A 22,843-nucleotide genomic window follows, 5' to 3' on the forward strand; every position below is an offset into this window, starting at 1 on the left:
ATAAATATTTCCAATTTACTGAGAATTATTTTTCCCTGACATTCAAAGCAAACAATCACTAAACATTTTCATTTTTTTTTAATTTGCCTTTCCATCACTGCCTTTTCTTGTTTTAAAACTCATTGTCTGCAGTCATTTCTTACTTTGGCTGCAACATCTTACTTCTGCAGAAATACATTTCTATTCAAAAAGTCCAACCAGCTTTTCCCTGTGACAGTTCAGATCTCTTCAAGAAATATTAGTAAAATGTCTTGTCACTTTGCTCCTGCTGTAGTTAACCAGACAAGTTTGTTCTCTGAAGAAATCTCCGTTGCATAATGCAGACACCTTCAATTTTTCTGCAGCTGAGCTCAAAAGCCAACTCACTTTAACCAAAGAAAGGTCACTTGTGCGTTTGCATAATATAAAATATATTTGCATAAATCAAGCTGTGACTTCCTACATTACATTGATCTTGAGTGCATATTCTGTTTTTCATGGTGACGTAGAATAAGAGATGTCAAGAACCACTCAGAACAGTGCCTGGTTTAAGCACAGTCCCACAGTGAAGTGAACATAGATCATTCCCTGAGATTACCTGAATGCCCACAGATGTCAATGAGATCACAGAAGACAGTTCTGCTTCTGCTGACCTCACTATCACGAGAGAGATTTTTTTTCCCTTTTTTTCCTGATTTTGCTGTGTTATGTACTCTGTTGAAGTCATGGAAGCAAACCTGTAGGTGTGCAGAGATCCACAGAGAATGAGAATCCAGATTTAAGTAGTCAAGATTTGCCAAAATCATCAGTAAATGAATGCACCTGAAATTTTCTTACAATACTCCAACTTAATGCGGATGGCAGAGGAAATTGAAGCTCTCCCGACTCTTGGAACTTGAGCTTTCATACAAATTTAATCTTCCAGGAAATATCTAATAAAGTCACTCCAGCAGGCATGGTATGAATTGCCAATATATTCAAAAGCATTGCACAGGTGCCAAAGTGAGGACATGCCAGGCCAGCCTCAGCCACTCCAAAGCAACGATAGCACAGAGTCCTGCGCTAGGAAGCCAAGGGGCAAGTCATGCTCTCTGGGCTGACCTTTGCCAAAGCTTCTTAAGAAGCCCTCTAAGCAGGTCTAGTCTGGCTCTTTACATAAGCTGCACGATTACTTTCACCCCCTAATCCGCTTACATGTGAGATTTACAAAAAATGGATCTTAAAGGCACTTTTTTATTATTATTTTTTCTTTTTGAAGAGTGTACGGTAACTATTGAGTCACTGCCTGAACCACTGACAGCACCTGGGGAGTTTTTCCTGTGAGCCTAGATCTTCAGAGACAGGTGAGTACTTTTCCTTTGTAACACCTTTCCATTTGTGCTAGTTCCTTTGTCATTACACCTCTCCCAGGGAAGAATCATTTTATTTGTTATCACGGTTAAAGACAGTTTTGCATTGGTTTTCTGTTTGTTATGTCACCACGGTAAGCAGCAGAAGGCATGGCTAGCAGTGTATAACCTTTTCATTCCTTTGAATGTCTATCTGTTAGCTCTCAGAAATAACTGCTGTCAGCTCTGCTTGTCAGAGTGGAAAGTGAACTTCTCACCCAGCCCTCTTGTTTTTGGGTACAGCTGATGTTCACTTTCACAAGAGTGATGCACAATAGGGCCCATAGTATCAAACCACCCCAGTAACACAGGTCACCAGTTAACTCAGAGCACTAAAACAAGAACAGGCTATCAGAATCTCATGCTAATTATCAGCATATGATGAGTTAATACTCTGATTACACCTACTTAATCTGTGCAAGGTGGGCTCATAAAGCAGATAATAATCATCAGGAGACACAAGAAAAATGCAAGAGGAATTATTGGAAGCTGGAAAAGCTTTTCTGGGGTGTGTGTGTAGGGGGGGGAAAAGGCTTAAATTTTTTTTCTTATTTTTTTTTCTCTCTCTCTTATGTTACTTGTGCCCCTGGTATTTTATATTCTTATTTTTTTAGACCAATGCTTAGGCTAAAAACCAGCTATTTGCTATTATGGCACATGCATTCCAAAGTATGGGAATTACCAGGGCAAAGACAAGCGGTCACCACAAGGCCAAAAACAGCTAGTGCTGTTTTTGGATTCAGCAGCTGGGTGATTTCATGGAGGTGGCCAGGCCGTAGCTCTCCCTTGTGCCTGGCTGTGACATGCTGTGTGACAGCCTGGGCATCCCTCTTGCTACTGCTTTCTCCTCTGCCTGGCTGCGTGCTGCCTCAGAGGCTGTCTGTGTGGTCAGCTTCACTTGGCACAGCTCAGTGGAAGGTTTTGCAGAAGTACAGGGCTGTGATGGTGCTGGCAAGACAAATAAAAGCAAAGCATCCACTGTCTTAGGCACAAAGCTGTTCATTACTTGCAGCTGTGGCAGGCTTCAGGGGACACTGCTTGATGGCTAGCTGTGCAGGTCACTGAGTTGAGGAGAGGAGCAAATACTTTGTGCCAGGTTTTGATCCTCTGATCAGACTAGAGCATATCAGGGGAAGTCCTACCAGAGTCACGCAGGATTTGGCTTCCTGTTTCTGGAAGCACTGCTCCAGCAGGAGTGAGCTGCTGGCAGTTCTGCACCTGAGCAAAGCATTATTGAGATCTACCATACCTGTCACTGACAGGATAGCAATAAGCAATGGAACTGTAAGGAGGAAACAGCTCAAAGTCAAATATCTGATGCTTCTGAGGTGCGTTTCTACTCCAATACTGCCAACTTTAGATATCTGAATTAACAATTTAGGATTTGTAACTGGATGTATGGTAAATCCTTGCTGGTACTAGCTGAAAGCATGTTGTAATCAAACCAGATCAACCACATGTTGTTGTTGTAGTTGCAATCTCACAATAGTAACAGTGACCTGAGAGCAGGGCCTTTTCTGAGCATTAAAGATCCTTAGGATGCTGATTGTTCTGAGGCAGTCATGAACCCATGGAGTTTTTAAAAGGATCCATTGCTGCCTGCTGAAGCTCAGATGGAACAGTCCCAGAAGACATGAGCATGGCCTCTGTCACCCCATGCATTGCTTCCCAGGCAAAACTGGCTTCTTCTGGCATTTTTAACAGCATCTTTGTTCTCACTGAAAGCATTCTTCCGCTGTGGTTTTGTAGAATGTTGCCTTCCGTGCTGGTAGGGCCAACATAAGGGGAAGTAGGTGGGGAAATGCCACTCCTGTTCCTCTGCCAAAAGCAGAGATGAATTCCGTCTTCTATCTTTAGTATGAGGGGAACAGCATTCCCTCCTGCTTCCTTTTCCTGTGTGCTCAGTGAAGAGAGCCTCCAGCTCTGGCCAGTTCCAGCTGGAGGACAGGGAGCAGGTGGCCCTTGGACAGCTCAAGGGCATTCTGAACTTCTCCTTCTGTATGCCTGCCCTCGCTGAAGTCTCAGGAGGCTTGCACTGCAGTGCACGCAATAAGAATCAGGCCAGGGGAAATGCACAGACACTTAAAACTTCATTTAAAAACAAACAAACAAACAAAAAAACACCTGCCTTTGAATGACTACTAAAAAGGAAAAAACATTTTAAACATGATTTCCAGGATTTTGAAGGCATTAGGAATGTTTTGGCACTTCTGTTGTCCATAGTATGCTGCCCTGGTGTATTTCTTGAGTCACAATGGTGATGTTTTAGCTCCTGGCTAGATACTTATCAGACAAATATCCCAGAATGCAGAAACAGCAAGTCATTAGCACAACTTGGAAGAAAAAAAGTAAAACCAAACTAAATACAAAATAAAGCAACATCCTACAAAAAAGTGATCTATCTGATACCAGTCTTCTGCTGGAGGCATCTCCATTAAGCTCCAGTGACAACAGATGGAAGACGGGACACAGAGAGGCCTCTAGGAAAGATTCTTTGTGCCTGTGCTAAAGTTGCTTTTAACTACAATTAGAAAGTCAATTAGAAAGTCATTTCAGCACTAATGAAACAACAAATGATTTATACTTAATGTGCTTGGCAGGCAAGCCAGCCCAGTAAATACAGCTGAATTTAAAAAAAGGCAATTCAAAGTTAAAATATGTCAGAAGTTTGCAGTTTTGTGTGAGTGTAGAAATGTATTCATATACATGTTTTCCAAGTTAAAAGTGTTTCTGTTTTGAGCTGCAACTGAAAATACCTTTAACAGTGCAGCTCATGCTTCCACTGGTTCTGTGCAACCTGACATGGGTGCATGTGGGCAAGTCCAGCTCCACAAGGCCCACATCCCTGCTGCATTCAGATCACCTCAGTCCAGGTCAGCTGACAGGTGGCCTTTTAGCCTCTTCTGCAGGTAGAAGTGTGTGTTCTGTGCGGGAGCGGGGTGAAGGAAGCATAACAGTATCTATTGTGTATATATTTGTACCTGTCTCTGCCTTGGAGAGTTGATTGTGTGTTTTAATTATCTCAGAGGTTTGATGAGCACAAGGACTTTTCTTTGTTTTGCTGTAAGCCTAGTATGACCTGAATACAGCTATCCTTTTTGCAAGGAAAATGAAAGGTCTGAGGTCTCCTTCTCATTTGCAGAGAAGAATGTCAAAAATCAGTCCCTGGTGACAGTTCCCTCACTACAAACGCAGTGCAACTCCACTGAACACAGTCGAGCTCTTTCTACTCATGTAGCCTGTGATGTGCTCAGTTTGTCACTGGAACATCTGTGCCATTCTCCAAGGTGACAGTGTGAAGATGCCAGATCAGTAGCTATTACCTTTGGCCCTGGACATGCACACACAGTTGTTACATGAAGTTTAATCATGCTTATTACTTCCCACCTAGGGGTCTCAATGTGATTTAAAACCAGACTCTCAGTGCCTGATCGTCTCAGAGCCATCCACTTCCTAGAGGTCTTGCATCTGGAGGTGATGCTTCAAATAACATACGTGATCAGCGTGGGTACCAACAGACTGAAACATTTCCTTAAGGTTGCTTACATGTAGCGTTCTTTCATCACAAGAGGCTTTTTTTTTCTTAATCCAGGAATATGAAGGCTGCATCTTACATGTGTTACAGGCTTAAGCTGCACTGATAACATACCACCTTACTCCTGGGACACACCAGCCAGGTTTTTCTCACAATGCATTTGGTCTGTCTCTAGGGAGGCTGCTGTAAAGTGATTGCTGAACCCATCTCTAGTTCACTCCTGCTAATTAAACACCTCTGGTTCAGTGTTCTCTCTTTCTGTCTTTTTTTTTTTTTTTTTTTTTTTGATCCAAAAGGATATTATTTTTAGCTCTGGAGGGTTAAAGGGGAAGGGAATTGTGCCAGAATCAGGTTGTTAGGAAATGGGGAGAGAGGAAAAAATGCCGGGGGTGGGGGAGATCTGTAATGATTAAAATTCCAACTAATAATAAGACAGAAAGCTCTGGTGCATGGGCCCAGCCTAAATTAAGCTCCTGAATTAGGAGTGCTTTCCAAAAATCCCTCTTTAGACAATTTAATTAGGCGACAGGTATTTCCGGAGTCACGCGGTGGTTCCATTTGGCAGTAACTAAAGACTCCAAGAATTTTTACCCTAGAATCCAATGAAGCAAACAAAACAAAACATTCAGCAGGAGACAGAGAGTGGCATGTTGGGAAGCTGGCCTGGCTCAGCACCATGGCAGCATCCCCTCACCCCCTGCCCAGCTCTGCTAATAAATGATCTGGTGGAACAGTCCCATTGAGGAAGCCGGGAGGTTGATCTTGAGAGGATGCTGATAGAATCCATATCCCTGCTCTGCATGCCATAGCCTATTGCTAATTGTGGGGTTATTAGGGAAAGAGATGGGAAGGGATTGTGGTGTCCAGTCAGCTTTATGCTGTCCCCATGGTCTGGTGCGGCCGTGAAGGATGCAGGATCCCAGCCCCACACTGACAGTAACAAGAAGAGGTGAGGCCAGCGTGCTGAATGTCTGGGAGAGGGGAAGAAGGGCTGGGAATGCGAGAAAACCCTCTTGCTTACCCAAGCCATCAAGCCTCTTATTAATTTATTTTAATAATAATTATTTATTCTAATAATAGTAGTAGAGCTAATAAAGCTAATGATTTCATTTTATGGTGAAAAAGATATATTTTTTTTTGGCCCTTGAAAGCAAGACTTACTCTTCTCCCTCCAAAACATGCACACATACCTGGCTACATTGAAGAGCACATAGCGACACAACATATTAGATGTATTATTTTAATCTGGAAGGTATCAGATGCAAAGATGACTATAATATCATAGGCCACATACAGATAGGAAAAGTGAGAATTTCCCAGAAAATATTCCTTTCAGCTACATGGAATTTTTTTGAGTTCCTTAATCCCACTTCCATTTCTTGGAAACTCTACATGTGTGAACATATTCTCTAGACTTTCTTGGAGTGACAGGGACAGAATTAAACACAGGAGTGTTCAGAGGAGTGTCTGAGGTACTCAGCTTATGCAGAACACTATTCTGTGTGACATCATGAAGTGATCTCAGAAGTCCCTTTTGGAGTGTGATGTTTTCACCAGCAGGCTTTCAGATACCAAGGACTGAATGGACAGATGACCTGAATAAACCTGACTCCAAGTTAAGCAGAATGAGTGGAAACTTTGAAAATTCTGGCATCACTGATTCTTAAGAATTTTTTTATGTGCAGGAGTCAGTTTAGTGCTCATAGGAAGTGCCCTTGTTTCTCTGGGTGTTCTAACCTTTAGCAAGCAGTTTCTATTATCTATTAGTTATTGCCAGGAAGAATTGTCTAATGTGTCAGGAAATGACATGGGTATGTATGCCTTCAGCCAGGCATTTTGGCCTCTGTGCAGTCCTATGCCTCTCCTCTTGAGCAGCCATCTGAGTGGCCAAATGAGGAGGATGCTAGGGTTAAAGCATCAAGTCTTGCATCAAATGGACAAACAGTATTTCAATTCATTTCTGCTTGTAGACAACTTTGAAATTATTCAAAGGCATCTCTGTTCCCATTTAACATACAAAAATTATATTAAAAAAAACCAACCAACTGGAGGGATACCTCTAGAGGCAAGGGTTATTGCCCCACACTGATTAAACATCCACTGATTCCTAAAGCAAAAGAAAACACTCATGCTTATTGAGATTTTACTGTGATATTCAATATAACATGGATCTATTGTATGGTTTAATCCTCTGCAAATTTGCATTTAATAAAGGATAGTTAATATACAAAAGATTCATTAAGCAAATGTAATCAGATGGAAGAAATCATTGGAAGTGGGGAAAAAGGTAAATTAATGGTTAGTTGAAAATCAGACTAGACAAAGCTCTAGCCACTGGGTTCAAGGGTACTTACTGAACTCGCATGGAGCAGTTCCAGCTCCATACCTCTGCACAGAAAACCACATTGTGCTGCTTGTGGGATGCTATGGTGACCCTTATAGATCCCTTACAGATTGTGCTGCTGTGAAGCTTATTTCAATTGCTTTGAACAATAAAACAGCTCCTCTGAGCAACCTGCAGCACATAGTCCTTCCAGTGCTTTGTATGAAGTTAGCCCTTCCACACTAGAGAGGGAGACCTAGTGCAAGCCTCTGCCTTGATGAACTTCATTTTCTTCTGTACATCCACCCCTTAGATATGAATGGAAGTGGTCATTTTCTGAAGTCTTTTCTTGTACCTGCAACTAATACCAGGTTGGTATTTAATTAAGAAGATAATTAAAAAATATAGTTAAAAATATCAAGTCCTTTTTATGTGATAGATTTTTTTTTTTTTTTTTCCCTCACTGGCCAGCATATAATTGAAAATACTAAAAATATTAATAACAATATTTTAAATCTAACTTGTTTTTCATTTTGTTGACAAGGGAAACATTGAGGTCTCATGTATTTATACAGCTAAGACATTTTAAAGTACCATTTGGAACAGTAACTAAGTCCAGGAGTCCAGACTGGAAAGCTTTAGTCCAGAAACTCTGCTTAATATGTGCTTGATGATATGTACTGAGAAATCATTGCCTGGAGGAAAAAAAAAAAAAAAAAAAAAAAAAAAAAAAAAAGGTAAAGGAAAAAAAAAAAAAAAAGAAACAAAGACAAACACTGAGAGGGAAAAGAAGAAAAAAAAAATCACCTCTCAGCTCTCACTTACCTGAATTACAGCTTCAAAATCCTTCCCCCAAATTCATGATATGCATTACTGTTCAACCAAGTGTTTTGTTTCCCATGGTGTTGCCAATTTGGAGAGTAAAATATTAGGGCATGTAAAAAAACAATGAATCCTCCACATTAATTGTTTATTTTTCATTTGGTTCCTGCCTGACACGACATCTTCCATCTGAGAAAGACATTAGCACTAGGAAGACAGGCACTGAATAAGCGTTTTGCTGGAAGTGGGACGTGTTTGCTTTCTTTGGAAGGTGAAAGTAGTGGAAGAAATAGAATTTGACAATAGAGTAAAACTGAAAAAAAAAGGGGGGGGGGGAGGACAAGCACATGTTTCTTACCATAAAGACCTCTGTTCAGAACTCCATACATACACACATCTCTACAGCAGCTGTCATCTCAGTTCTGTCATAGTAATGCTGTGGATTCAGAGTCTGTGAGATTTTATTTCATATGACTCTATCATTTTGTGTTGATACATTTGTAAGTATTATACGTTTATGTATATAATTTAATGTAAGTTGGAGAAAAATAGCCTTGTACTTATCAGAAAGCCCCAGAGTTCCTTGTGTGCAGGCAGGTGATGTGCCCTGTCCCACATGGCTCAGCCAGAGTCCCTCAGCCTTGCTCCTCTATGCTTTTCCTGCTATTTCCACCTAATTCTCATCATGTCTTTCAGATTAGACAGAATCGCATCCCCTTACACCTTGGTGTTGCTGCAAAAAAAAGTTTAAAACAAACAAACAAAAAAAAAAACCAGCAACAAACAACCCACACTGCACTGCACTCTTTTGGATATGTTTGATTTGCATGATCCGTCCTCATACTTTTTCTCTGCTTTGTGCTATGCAAATATTTGAGGCAATTGAGTGTCACTTGTGTGGAAGGATAAACTTCAAGTGGCTGCTTTCAGAAGTCACTTTGCTAATTATCCTCCCTTCAGGAGACTTACAGAAGATGGAAGCCAAGAATAAATTGCCTTTAGGTTTTGAGCATGGAGAACTTGTGACAATTTTTATTACATAAAGAATCATTCCTCTAAAAAAAAAAAAGGCTGGAAAGCAACTCTTGAGATTGTCTGGACTGTAGGCTGGCTGCTCTCAGTGAGTGTCTCCTGTCAGATGGTTATTTAACCTGCTCCTAATGGTTTCCAGCATCAGAACATCTCCATGTGCTGCAGAAGGGGAATACGTCCCTCCTGTGACCTCGGCTTGTGCCCATGTTTCCTGCACTGGATGCACTGCTCAGGGGGAATGGGTGAGGTGTGAAATTCCTCTGAGTAGAGATGATGTTTTATGACACTTAGTCTCTCTTTTGGTTACAATTCTTTTTTTCTATTTTTTCTTTTTTTTTTCCACCAGGAAGTAAAAAATTTGCTCTTGGCTTTTAGTACCAGCAAAGAAGAATCCTTTCCACTGTGGCTCAGAACAAGCTGGTCAGACAGCACAAAGGTAAATCCAAGATCTCACTGTACCCTTGCTGTTCCGTCTTATTGTGCTCAGTTTCCACTCGGCATTTGTTACAGATTCAGGACTAGTCAGACCTTACAAAAATAAAAGGAACTTCTTGGCCACCTGCTTTAGGACACTGTCTGAGATAGGCAAGGAAAGAAAATCAAATACAACCACTGCACCCAGCCAGCAGGTCTCAGGAGGGCCAACTGCTCCTCTAAGATGCTCCAAATTTAAAACTCTTACCATGTGTATCAGAGTCAACTCCCTCAGTACCTATAATCAGAAAAAATTCTTCAGACTTTCCTCCTGACTTGCAAGATTTGTATCTGTCCACTTGTAAGGAGAAATGATGCCTTGTGAGCCATGTGACCAAGCTATTAACTAAATCAGACCTTATTTTGAATACAAAGTAGCATATCCTCTCAGAGATCTGTTTGTAATCAGTCAATATTATTTATTTTTGAAATGGTAAAAGAGACCATTGAGTAAATCTGAATAAGAAATAAATTTGGAGAAATTGCAATCAGCCTCTGAACATTTTGCAACCAAGGGGAAAAAAGAAACAGAGCAAATTAATTGATTAAATTATTTGCTGCAAGAAGCTCTCGTTATGATCCACTTCTAAATCTCTTCAGTATTTTGGTAGCCTCACACCTCAAGCCTGACCTGAATCAAACTCTGCTGTTCCAATCAGGACTCTTTCTTTAATGGAAATTGCCAGCCATATTCAATTAAGTGATGATTTTGCATTGTCGGCAAATGATCATGAAGGGAGCGGGCAGATAACATAGGCTTCGTTTTCACTTGCAAACAAAGTCAAATCTTTAGATGCAATACAGACTGATGTGTTTGTCCTTTGCCTTGCTTTTTTTTTTTTTTTTTTTTTTGGCTTCCCACTCCCTGGACAATGATACAATTCTCAGGAAGATGCTTACCACACACACTTGCTAAGTTTCTAGTTTTCCACCTACTGAAGAAGTGCAAGTAACATCTGATCAACTGTAGCTTAACATCCAGGGACTCTGCTCACGAGATTCTTGAGGATGATAACAGATGGGGGCTTCCATCTGGACCAGAATAGCACTGAAGGTTGATCTCAGCATGGTACATCCCACACTGCGAAGCATTCACCAAGATGCTCAGCAGACCAAACTTCATGTGCAAGGGGCCCATCCTCTGAAATAGCTTCTTGATTAGTGCATTTGAGCTCAGCTTCTCTGCCAGGAAGGAAGGAAAGAAAGAAGAATATCCTCTTGCTCCTTTGTACCTCCTCATATTCCAACTCAACACTCTGCTTTGATGCATTGCTCTAAGAAATCCTTGGTCCACAGCTAGAAGATATCAGGTATGTTTTATGGACAGTCTCTTGCCTCCATTCTCCTTTTCAGCTCTTCTGGATGAGAAACTTCTGGATCTTTCTGATTCCTGCCTGTTAGAATTGATAACTTGAATTTCCAGTAGATGAATTCCTGGCCACTTCAGCAAGGGGCTGGAAGACACAGTCTGTAAGGAAGTATAATGCTGGGGTTTCTGAGCCCAACTTCTGTGCACACACACACGCAGAACAGAAATATTGCTATGCAAATAAAGGAACACAGCAGCATCTGGCACTGCTCTGAGCCTGGTGGAAGGAAAGCTGTTGGGTAAAGCAATGGGAAGAGGGTCAACCTGAAATTTCAAATACAAAATGAGGAATGGGACCAGTTCTTGCAGATAGGGTGCACTAGACATGCTCTCTACTTCCCTCCTCCTGGTGAGCAGGGAAGAGATCAGCAGTAAGGCTGCTGGAGGCTGCAGAGGTGGTTTGATTTGGTTCATTGAGCTAGTGAACCTTAGAAAGAGTGAATTATAGGCAGTTTTGCGTAAACCACTTCGGGTGGAGAAGGAGGCAGTTGTGATTGATGCCAAGAACTTACTGAGCTGAGGTGAAAAGTGTTTGTGTATTTCAATGTAGCGTGACATATAAGCCCTTCCAGTTACAAGGTGCTACCTAGCGTAACCGTGGCACAGGCGTTGCCTTTTCATAATGCTAACCTGTGACTTTACATCAGTCTGATGTAAAATCAGAATTTGAATTTTTCATTCTCTTTCCCAGCAGAGTTCTGTTCCTCAGTGCTGGAATGTGAAAACTGCGATAAGAAGCCGTCGTCTGTCTTCACTTTTGTGTAGGCTGAGCATTTACTGCAAAAGACTGCAGTGGCTTTTCCAAGTCTTGCTTCTTTCAAAATGTCTATCTGCACCAACCCCTACACACATTGGCAGTTCCATTGCTCAGGTCCTGCTGACCTGCAGGCATAGAGTTCAGTCCTCAGCCAGCACAACAGTCAGGCACTGATGTTCCCAATGCCACTCTTCTGCTGGGAAGAAAACCGAGCTTGGTGGAAAAACAACATGCCCAGAAAAGGAACCTGCCCTTTCTCCTATTCCGAAAACAAGAAAGCTGTGGATTTGTTTCATCAGCATAACCTAAAAACAGCTGACACTGTGTCTTTGAATACCAAGGCCAAGGGGCAGAGGATTCTATGCAAAGAAGGAACATGCTAGCAGAGGACACTACAACTTGCATTTTCTTACTATCAGGTTGCTGTCTCCCAAACAAAATGTCTTTCTAGCATTTAAAAAGCTAAAGACTGTAATATGAAAGGTTACAAAGCAGTAAAGAGAAGTGACAGAAAAACCCCTTTGACAATCCTGCACACAACATTCCAGCTAACTGATTAGGTGATGAATCCAGTCTGATATACTCAAACTTATGGACTTCTGTTAACTCCTAGGGGACAGAAGCATTTCAGCTTTCTTTAGCAATTCGTCTAAAACGTGAGCAGGAAATTCAGCTCCAGCCTGGAATGCAAAAGACAAATTTCCTTTGAAGCCAAGTCTCCTCTCCAAGTGCAGCCCTGAGAACTACTTTTTTGCATTTTTGCGGCCTATTGCATCACATTTTACTTACTGCTTTGAAAGCATGTTTATATTTCAGAGACATGCTCGAGTGTATTTGCCTATGTATCAGTGATAGACCACTTAAAGATCTTTTTCTTTTTTTAAATCTCATTGTTCAAGTTCCTTCTACCTTGATTTTATCACTTGTTCATTTTTTTGTTTTTGTTTCATAGATATAAATGCAGTTGTCATTGGTCAATCTTTACTTTGGGATGCACACAATGAAAAAGTAAGATTTTTTTCCCAAAAGCACTGATCCAATAAGAAGAAAGCATCTTCATCATTGTTCATCTGAGGAGGTTATGCCAGGAAAGACAGTTCTAGTTTGCTGAGAAGCTCCCTTCAGCATAAGCAAATGAAGAAACACAAATTGGGCCCCATTCTATCTCCAGGCCTTTTGTGCCTTATGCCTGCCTGACTTGTATCCAAATATTTATTTTCACTGTGCTGCTGGTCAGGGTGTCTGCTGTTCCTATCAGTCATGAAGACTTGCATGCCTGGGCAGCATTACCCTGAGAATGAACAAGGCATTTGAATAAACAATATTAAAACATGGATTTTCAATTCTCTACAAAGGCATCTGTAGTAATCATGCACACAATTAAGTGAGCCATGAAATAAGATGACTATTGGATATCAATGCCACTTTTTAAAGTGTATCTGTCCCCAAAAGGTGAAAATATACCTATTTGATCTCTTATGATATTTTCATTGTACTTTGCTGAGCAGCATTGGTGGAACTCATGCATGTGATTAAAATAAACTTTACTGACGAAGTATTTAATATAAAAGCAGTGTTTTTAAAATATATAGCCTTCTACCATAACAAGCAGAGCAAAAGAACTGTTCTTAATATTTGATTTGGAGATTCTGAATTCATGAATGTATGAAAAGAGGACACAAGCCCCTCACAGACTAATCGGAGCTAGAGGTCACGCCATAAGTTATTGAGAAGAGTTTTCTAGAGGTGTAATATGGTTTTGAATTTGACCTATGACTTCTGAGTTGTTACCCGTGACCCCAAATAATCCAACTTCAGCTTCTTGAAGGCTATTAGGAGTTGAAGGTCATGCCATATGTTTCCACATTTACAAGGTAAAGTGTTAGGGCAAGTAACAGACCACTCAAAAAAATCTGTAGAAAATAACCTGGTGAACAAAGCATTGCTTGATGCTTCCTGCCTAATTGGATGTGATTTCAGACCAGCTTGTGCTTGAGTAAGCTTCTAGCAAACTCTGCTTCCTTATTTGTTTTAGTGAGAAGGATATGATAATTAGCTGCTAAATGTCTTTATATTTTTTTAAAGTCAGATATCTGTTTTCTTTTTTTAAATCTGTAGGGCATGTTCTGTGCTCATATAAATGCCCAGATTTTGTATTTTGCAAGTTATCTAGGAAAAAAATAATGAGATTCGCTTTGTTCAGGCTTTTACTGTAGATTCTGATGTTGTAACTACATACATTTCTTCATGTGAGCTGGCTGTGTAGGCTCTCCTACAGACTATGGAGAGCAGTCAACAGTTCTGAAGCACAATTCGTCTCATTTTGATGTGCTTGACTAAAATTGGTCATTAATCATGATTCTGAAATCTCTGCTTCTCTCCATTGACTCAACCATAAATGAATCATGGATGGCAGGATCCAACACAGTTGTCCACATTGTAGTTATTTGGAGGCAGGCAATATGAATCCCTGCCCAGGTTTCTAAGGAGTTCCATGCCAAAGACAGATGTCCTGTCTGGAGGAAGTTAATTCAAAATTGGATGAAATTCATGTTTCCCTCAATTTCATAGGGAGGTCTGGGACAGGAAGATTGTTACTCACTTTGTTAGCTGAATGTACTGTGATTCTCTCCAGCAATTACTGCAAAGTCATGCTAAACCCCTCTCAGATCAAGCTGATTTGGAGATCTAATAATTGATAGAATAATTTGCTTTCTAAAGACCGAAGAATATCTGACTTGAATGCCTACAATAAATTGCAGTTGTTGGCAATGAGGCTTTTAAGGTTGTAGTTCAGGAAGGACTTGTTGCACCCCTTCAAATACTGGGGCTGAATTCAGGCCACAACCTGGGGCATCTGTGAGACATTCTGTGTCAGATTCCAGCTCCTCACAACCTCTGTGAACCCAGAGGGACTGCAGGTACAAGAACATCTGTCAGCACATACACTAGTGTGTCTGAGGGCCAAATTTGGCATCTATTTGCTGGTTTATTTTCAGGCAGATTTTGTCTAGGTCACACTAAAATATATTGAGATTGTCTGAAACACAAAAAACTAGGACCTTCAAAACATACTGAACAATTTGGAGATTTTAATACCTTGAAAACCTGGAAAACAGAAATACATTTTCTAAAACCAAATTTCACTCAATTGTCTCAGAAATATAAGCATTCAAAATTGGTAAGCTTTCAAAGCATTAAACATCTTCAGGCTTTCAATACTATTTACTGTTCACTGGGATTTTTCAACCTTCCTTTATTTCTTCCACATCTTCCATTCCTCAAAATTCTCTTATCCCATTTCCCACCTGGAAAGACTAAATACCGAGTTTAACAAAAGCAGTCACTGCTTCCATCTAAGTTTCCTCCAGTCAAGACCCTACAAATGCATCGCTTTTAGTGAAGCTCCACGGCTGGTGCACGTGAGATTGTGCCTGGCCATCCACGTGATTTCTAATGAACAGAGATGAGTGAACAGAGATGTGAAACTTTTGAGGAAAGGGGAAAAGAGAGGCAGTTCTAACGCTGAGTGAGTGGACGTGTTGCCTCATTCTTGCTCATTTTTTTTCCATCTGATGACTCAGCATCACAAGGGGAACAGTGACTCTGCCATTCTTGTAAACCCTGCCTAGTAACTCCTTCCACAAATCAAGGGGTAGGGGGTTCTTCTAAGTACAGGAAAGTGGCTGAAACTGGTTTGACATCCTAATTTGAATCCTGCTGATGTGCTGCTCTCGCCTTGAGCTTTTCTCCTACAATATGGAATGGTGGAATACACTAAAACGTGGATATCTTTTTTTTTTTTTTTTCTAGATGCTCTGAAAAAAAATCTACAGAAATTATTATTTCTTTGTACCCTCCAATTGATAATGGTGTAAGTAAGAATAACACAATGATCCACACCATGCTGAGGAACAGCTTTGTGTTGTGTTGCTGGATGCACCTGCCCAATGAGAAAGAAGTGACCAGTGTTAGGGAAGTTCAGCCAGTTTGAATACATGGTGCAGCTCTAGCACGATGAGTTCCTCGTAACTCCTGCCAACAGTCAGCAGAAATGGTGTACAACCAGAATACTCTTCCCCTCAGCTTCAGAGTTGAAGCACACTACTGAACTGTGCCTTTTGAAAAGCATTTTGTTAGATTATCAGTTTTCATCATTGCCAGCAGTATGGTCAGTATGTGTCTGAGACAGAGCTTGGAAAGGTTGCACAGTGATGCTGAGAATGCAGATAGTGCTGCTGTCTGACAAAATATCACTGCAGAGATGTTTTAAGCCATTTGTAGTCAGGAGGCTCAGTAACAGGACATCACCTAAAGCAGAGCTAAGTAATGGATGGTAAGCTTTTCATTCAGATCCTGGTGCCACTCTTTTATTTTCCTATAGGGAAGAATTTGATAACTTTCTGTGCAAAAACACCTTTTTTCACCCACTGTATGAAGCCCATCAGTTATGCCTCTTCTCTGATAAAATGTTCTTCTCCTGCAGGCTGCTGACCCACCAAATTAGGAAACTAAGGGTGATCTTTTTTGCAGAAGGAAAATGCATCTGAGCTTATGTCTGAGCAAAGAAGAGGAAAAGTGAGAACATATTTCCAAGGAAAACAAGCACACACACACAAATAGTGGTCCCAGAACAGCACTGCACTGTAATTGAGAGGGGAGGTTCTTGTGCTCTGATCCCGCGGGTGCTTTTGAAGTTACTCTCCATTCACTACCAGATTTCCCTTCCAAAGTGGGTGTCCTGTCTTGCCTTGATTGCATGATAAAACAGGAGCTCTAGTGGTTGCTTCCTCTTTCTGCAGATGTGCCTTTGGTATTCAAGGCCTCATTTTTAATTTGATCCCAAACCATTGACTGATAAGAAGTCATTCTGCATAATTGGTCTTGTGCTTCTTTGTAACACCAACTAGTGTAAGTAAAATGAGTGCACTAAGAAAATCAGGAGTTCCAGTTGTCCCAGTTTCTAACTGGAAGTCCAGCTTCTCTCAGCACAAAAACTGTGAGACAAAGAAGCACAAGCATAGCACAGTATCTTTCATATCATTTTGGCCATACCCAAATAGTGTATCTTCTATGCAGTGGGATCCAGCTGATAAAGACTTCAGCAAGCAAAGGAGGCTTAGGGTTCTGCTGGGAAATGAAGAGAATAGTGGGAAAATGCCAAGAGATTATTAGCTTAGCCAAAGATTACACACTTGCACTAGTAATTAAAGTCTTTTGCATTGGATACAGGCTTTGGCAAGTACCACTGACAAAACATTTCACACATGCATGCATGCGTGCAAGTACACAGCTCTCTCACACACACAGGCAAGCAGAGAGAATGAAATAAGCCATTAAGAAATATTTCCGCATAATGCAATTATTACAGCTGTATAATTGAATGGGGAAACCATTGATCTGTAGTAGAAAGGAAATTGCTCTTTTCATTGTGTTCCTATGAATATGTGAACATTAATCTCAATCTATAATCAACGTTCATTTCAAATCTGATTGCGTGCCACTAAACACCCGTAGCTATGCTAACATTATGTTAATACGGTTCAACATCATAGCTCCCAGCTTCACAGCACAAATATTTTTCTTTGGCAATCAATAGTAATTTCAGCTGAGTGGATGGAAGTCACGTTTTAATGGTAATCTTTCCTCCAAGCCTCCGAGTGGAAACTCGACTGGTACCTTAACACGGCTGCGGTGCATTGCATGTAATCAGATAAATTAACCTAAAAGAGAGAGAGAGAGAGAGAGAGAGAGAGAGAGAAAACACAGATCAGAAATAAAAAGCAGTGCCAAGAAGCTCTACATTTGCCTGATAGATTAAAGTGCTCATTACCATGAGAGAGGGAGAGGATTTCAAGAGGGGGAACCAAATTCCTTGGCTGGGAGCCTCGGCAGTGCTCAGTGCCCAGGGATGCTGCGAAGAGTGGGAGCAAAGCAGCTCAGGGGCACTGCTAAGTGTCCAAGCATTGGGGGCCCCATGCTTAATGCTGGGGTACACTGCAGATATAGCACTTATTCTGACTGTACATCACTTCTTTGAGTTTGCAAAAAGGAAACGATAGTGCTTCACTGTTCCTTGGGGATGCTGCAAAGATTTTGAGGTTGTTGGTTGCTGGGAATGGGAGCTACAGAGCTGTGTTGCATTCGTTAGATCTCTCTTGGCTTTGCTGTCTCATACAAGCAGAGCTAAGTGAATTTTATGCCTATGTACCATGTTATATCAAACTGCTTTATTTCCTTACTGGAATCTATTTTTAGGTTCTTCCAAAGTTTTTTTATTTTATTTTTATTTTATTTTATTTTATTTTATTTTATTTTATTTTATTTTATTTTATTTCATTTCATTTCATTTCATTTCATTTCATTTCATTTCATTTTTTAAAAGGAAAAGACTACTGGATTGAGTTCCTTAAAATTTTACTTCTTTAGCAGAGAAAGCAGTGGTTTCTTATTTGTAAAATCCAAACAAAAAAAGACAAATGTGGACCAGCATAATCTCCATAGTTACTGGAGGTTCCTTCAGCTCTATAAAGGTATGCAGACATAGGAACATAAGGCTAAGAGAACATCTGCACTGATTTTCATCAAGGCCTCTTTAGTCAGATGTCTTCTTTAACATGGCCAGATAGGAGCCCAAGGGAGTGCAGGGGAACTCAGCAGACATCCAGACATGCTTCCCCACAGCTCTGTCCAAGGATCTGGTGGCCTGTGGCTCAGCTATTTCTTATGCTGTAAATGTTATCTTTACTCACAACAAAGAATTTTGGCTGGTTGGTTGCGGTTTTTTTTTTGTTTGTTTGTTTGTTTGCTTGCTTGTTTTTTTAATTTTTCCTTTTTTTCTTTCCTTGTTGGTGATCATATATCTTATATATCTATATATCTTTTTTTTTTTTTTTTTTTTTTTTTTTGAGGAAAAATCAGGAATCCCTCAAACTCTTTTACCTTTCCAACTTAACCATTTTGATTTTTCACTCTGTATAAAACCAGAAATTCTGAGTAGTGATGCCACCATTGATTTTAAAAGTTTTCCTGGTTCTTTCGCATCCCTCAATTTTCTACATAAGAAAAGTTTAACCGCTTGGAAACTCATATTGCTGAAGGCACCCAGCCAGACTGCAATTAATACACAAAACAGTGCTTTTCCACTTCCTGGAAATGGGAATTAAATTCAGATTGGTGGACTTTAGTATATCTAAAGTAGGTTCTTAAGAACAATGCCATTCCAAAATTAACAGAACACACGTACATGCACATAAGGAAATAGCAGCAACAAGCAGATCCAACCCTTCTCTAAGCTAAGATAGAATTTCAGGCAGACACTGAGTTTCCCCAAGATGACAAAGTTGAAAATGTGCCCAAGATCCAACTCTTTCCCTTCTTCTATTTGATGTGGGCCTGACCCCAGGACCTCCTGGCTCTGCAGATGGGTGTTGCTCTGCCCAAGTGGCTCCAGTACAGTGCATCATTGGAAATGCATCGTTTGTGGATGTGATGATTCGCAGAGCAGACGGGTGTTCAGAAACAGTGACTCAGTGTCTTCTCTGTGTGTTCTTAATAAAAGGAGAACCAAGATCTCCTGCTTTCTGCAGGTTATTCAAGACCTCCAGTTAATGGGCTAGATTCCATGTATCTGATGTAAGCTGGGTTGGCTCTGCTAATGCCAATGGAGCTGCTCCTCATGCTGGCAGAGGATTTCTCCTGTTATCTTGGAGCACGATGGGGATAAAGGAGATGCTGCAGCATTGCAATTAAAGTCCTTCTCACAATGTGGATGATAATCCAGGCTATTCCCTGCCCTTTTGGCGCTGAGTAAAGATGTCTCAAGATTATGAGCCTTAGATGTTTAGAGCAATTTTGACTAGATCAGAGGTTATAGCCTCTTCTTTTTAACATTCTGCTTTTATTTGCAGGCTATGAAGTGTAATAGTTCACCATTTTGGTTTAAGTATCATAATAAAAGTCAGTGAGATGGAACAGGCAATAAGCAGCCGTTACATCAGTGCTGCTGAGACTGAGTGCTTAAGTCTTCATTAACCTACGGAGGAGGGAGTTACAGAAAAGACACTTGAAATAAAATACCAGGGATGGGGCTCTTCTGGAACAGCTCAGGCAGCACTTAGGAAGGCTTTTGTGGGTATGAATGCCTCTGAGTGCTCATGGTGCCTTGTGCAAAGGCTGTGTGGTGGGATTTTGAATGCTCAGAGATGGTATTTCTGGATGGTGCATTTTGCAGCACCTTTTGGTTGTTCTCTAGGGCCTGTAGTAGAATTAATCATAGAATCATAAAATATAGAATGGCTTGGATTGGATTGGAAGGGACTTCCAATATCATCTAGTTCCAACCTCACCGCCTTGGGGGTGGATTAAGAGCCACCAAATCTCGCTCTAATGCACGGCACTCTGCTAATGGTCCTGGTGTGCTTCATATATTCCAGGAGAAGGTGGGGAACATGTTGTTTGGTGGACACATTTCAGATTTCTAGATACCAAGCAACACACAATATGGACAATGCTAGTTATCTCAGAGCATGTTGCTCACAGTCCTGAAATATGTGTTATTTCTCTACTTTATACTTATTTAGTGTTTTCCTAACAAGTATTCATGAAACTTACACAATCCTTCCATAATAATTCACAAAGGTAATGCCTTAGAGGTGAGCTACTGGGGAACTGAGCACAGATCTCTAAGATTTGTTGGAGGGTTAGGTGAAATTTTCTGTAATACACATACTTAGCAAGATCACAGCTCATCGCTCTTCGAAGCGTGGCCATATTTTGACTGCACCTGATGATAGAAGATATAGGCCAGCTGTAAAATATTAAAATAATAATTCAGTCCCATCCCTGGAGGTTTTCAAGGCATGGCTGGATCAGGCCCTGGACAACAAGATCTAGATGTGCATGTCCCTGTTCATTGCAGGGGAGTTGGACTAGATGACCTTTAAAGATTCCTTCCAACTCTGAGGATTCTATGAGATTATGATAATAACAAAAATCTTCCTCTCATCCTCTAAGCAAGCTCCACCACCAAGAATTGAGCATAATGCTCCTAACACCTGATTGCAATCTGGGCTGACATCCCTTTCTCTTCCTCCAGAGTGGGGTGGAGGAAACCTATGGTTCCATTTTCTGGGCTTAAGTGTGGATAAATGGACCCAGAGAGTGGCTGTGGTGTGGGACTGGGAAGGGTATGTGTGTGGTGTGGGGCTCAGAGGGCTGTGCACATGGCGCTGATCTGAAGCCGTGCTGGAGAACACAGTCACTTCTGTGCTACCCTGGGGAGCATCCTCAATGCAAAAACATAGCGAATGGCCTCTCCCATCCACCACCAGGAAGCCAAACGCAAAGCAGAGCTGCCTGTGGCTGGAGGCAGGAGTGCCCATGTCATGGAGTAAGGCTCACAAACTCCTAGACTTGCCAGTAAAGCATTTTGACATGCTTCACACCAAGATGTGGATGGTGCCTTATGTTAGACTTCAGGCTCATTTCATGGTGGAGAAACCATGTTTTCCCTGCATCTCAGAATCAGGAGAGTCCAGCGCAGCTGAAAGGTTTGCTGCCTTGTGCCAGTCCTGGGTGTCCAGCATCCCCACCTGGTCCATGTACTCCTTACTTTGCTTCTTCAAAAGTTCTCACCAGGACTGCCCCTCTTTGCTTTTCAGTATAATTCACGTTGTTTCCCTTCTCTGAAGGAATCACAAAATAGAAACACTGAAAACATACAGTTCTGGCTTATTGCTTAAAAGAGATTCTGGCACTTACTGTGCCACACTTGTGTCTACTCCTTGTCCTGTGTTTTGCAATGTGTGAGTACTTACAACATCTCCTGCAATCTGTGCAGGATCTCTCTGTCTGCTGGGCTTCTGTTTGGAATCCAGCACAGCTATTGTACACTGTCCAAAAACACAGTCGCTGTCTGTGATGTGATTCACTTTCCCCCCATTCTCATTCTAAATTTGCTCTTTTTCCAGGGAAGTTAAACACCTCCTCCTGAGATCTGGCAGAGAATGACAACGTGCCCCCCAAAATAAAACTGGGAAGAAATAACCTCTGTATTAAAATAGACAGATATACCTGTCTGCTTCATTTACTTTACTGCAGTAAAATAAAAAACATATTAGTCATCTGTAGGGTGAAGGACTGTTAGAGCCTATTCAGGCTTTAGCTTTCTTTATGGGCTTCTTAAGTCACCTATGAGGAGAAATTCAAAGATACCAATGTGTTATACGATGGCTTCATTTTCTATTGTGTGGAAGGCTGCCTACAATTTTGTCTTTAATGGAAATTAGATACTTTTGTCTTCTGTAGTACATCTGCTCTGCTGATTTGCATGGCCAAATGGAGGTTCCTAGCTAGGTATAACGGAATGGAAGCATTCCTGCTGGTGGATAGGAGGTTGGGATGCTCACCTACACACGGTGACTTCACCATTCAAACCACCTTTTCAAGTCCTGCATCTTGCATGAGGACAGAGAAGCTCCATATTTTGTGTGATGAGAACAAAGTATTAATGATCATGAAGTTTCAATGTAAATACTTTTAAATACTTTAAAGACTATGAAGCATTTTGATGCTACAGCAGTGAATATAAGTAACAAAGATAAACAGATGTTTAGGAATAAGTAACAAAACGTATCTAAAATCAAATGAATGTAGAAACTAAGGACTTGAAATATTGGCAAAAAATTTAACCTTTGATCGCATAGTTACCAATGGAGGTAAATTCTACAAAGCTATATCTAAAAAAAGTCAGGATACATCTTATATCTAAAAGGGAAAAAAAATAAATCCAAAAGTTTTCAAGGGCTGGGAGTAACCAAAATGCAGTGGTATTCAGTGAGCAATGGCAGCTCAGGCCTCTCTCTCCTCCTGACTGCAGCACGGATTGATGCCACCTGACTGGGCTTCTCTCACTTCCCATCATTAATAGACTGTGTCTGATTTGGGGGGCCACCAAAATGAATGTGAGAAACAGAGTGAATCACAGAGGTCTTCTTTAATCTGGTGTTTGTGTGTGTAGATCTCTGAACTCCTGTGTGCAACCTTTTCCTGGGACTGGGGGTGCTAAAGCCGTGCTGGAGCCTGCAGGGCTCAGGCTCTTGGTAGCTCAATGTGAATCCCATACACTACTTGGAGTTTGTATTCAAAACAGAAGTGGTTTTTT

General features: G+C 41.0%; 1 long non-coding RNA gene across 1 annotated transcript; it reads left to right on the top strand.

Annotated features, from left to right (window-relative positions):
* Positions 1–1,280: 1,280 nt before the first annotated feature.
* Positions 1,281–13,836, top strand: LOC125701163 (uncharacterized). The gene is made up of 3 exons (XR_007380163.1): positions 1,281–1,322; positions 9,426–9,515; positions 11,614–13,836. It is a non-coding gene; the product is annotated as an uncharacterized LOC125701163 (long non-coding RNA).
* Positions 13,837–22,843: the final 9,007 nt, after the last annotated feature.

Source organism: Lagopus muta, chromosome 16 (genome assembly GCF_023343835.1).
Source record: "Lagopus muta isolate bLagMut1 chromosome 16, bLagMut1 primary, whole genome shotgun sequence".
In the NCBI taxonomy this organism is placed as follows: Eukaryota; Metazoa; Chordata; class Aves; order Galliformes; family Phasianidae; genus Lagopus; species Lagopus muta.